General features: G+C 40.9%; 1 long non-coding RNA gene across 1 annotated transcript; it reads left to right on the forward strand.

Annotated features, from left to right (window-relative positions):
- The first annotated feature begins 22 nt into the window (after positions 1 to 22).
- Positions 23 to 584, forward strand: LOC112486694 (uncharacterized). Its single transcript, XR_003049180.1, has 2 exons — positions 23 to 211; positions 335 to 584. It is a non-coding gene; the product is annotated as an uncharacterized LOC112486694 (long non-coding RNA).

The raw sequence follows: 584 nt of genomic DNA on the forward strand, positions 1-584 counted from the left end.
TTTTTTTTTTTTTTTTTTTCTTGCCGCTCCTAATTACGAGTTATCACTAAATGAGAAATAATACCCTTCCTCTGCTTCATCACGTCAAGGCCCCATGGATGAGTTGCACAGCCTGGACCCCAGGAGACAGGAGCTCCTGGAGGCCAGGTTTACAGGAGCTGTCAGTGGCAACACAGGAGGCAGCACTGGGAGCACCAGTGGAGGAGCTAAGGTAACAGAAACACAGAGCAGCCCTTAGTGTCATTTTTTTTCATATATGCCACAGACTACACAAACACTCTTGACCCGAAAACTAAAGACTGTGACAATAGCAACCGTCTCCTCTTGTTTGCAGCATCAGGAATGGTTGTCATTGGGTTTAATCAACACTTACGGCAGCGGTGTCATACTGAAATTCACAGTGGGCCAAATTAAAAAAAAAACTGGGATGAAGTCACGGGGGCAAATGTAATATTTATTAAAAAAAAAAAAAAATTGATGGCAGTTGAGCGCATGTTTTCCCTTCTCTCCAGATATGTAATGTAGATTTTTTTTTAATATGGAACGCTTCATATTAGAAACACATGAGAACTTAAATTTGATAT

This window comes from Cynoglossus semilaevis, unplaced genomic scaffold (genome assembly GCF_000523025.1).
Source record: "Cynoglossus semilaevis isolate Cse_v1.0 unplaced genomic scaffold, Cse_v1.0 scaffold6703, whole genome shotgun sequence".
Taxonomy (NCBI): Eukaryota; Metazoa; Chordata; class Actinopteri; order Pleuronectiformes; family Cynoglossidae; genus Cynoglossus; species Cynoglossus semilaevis.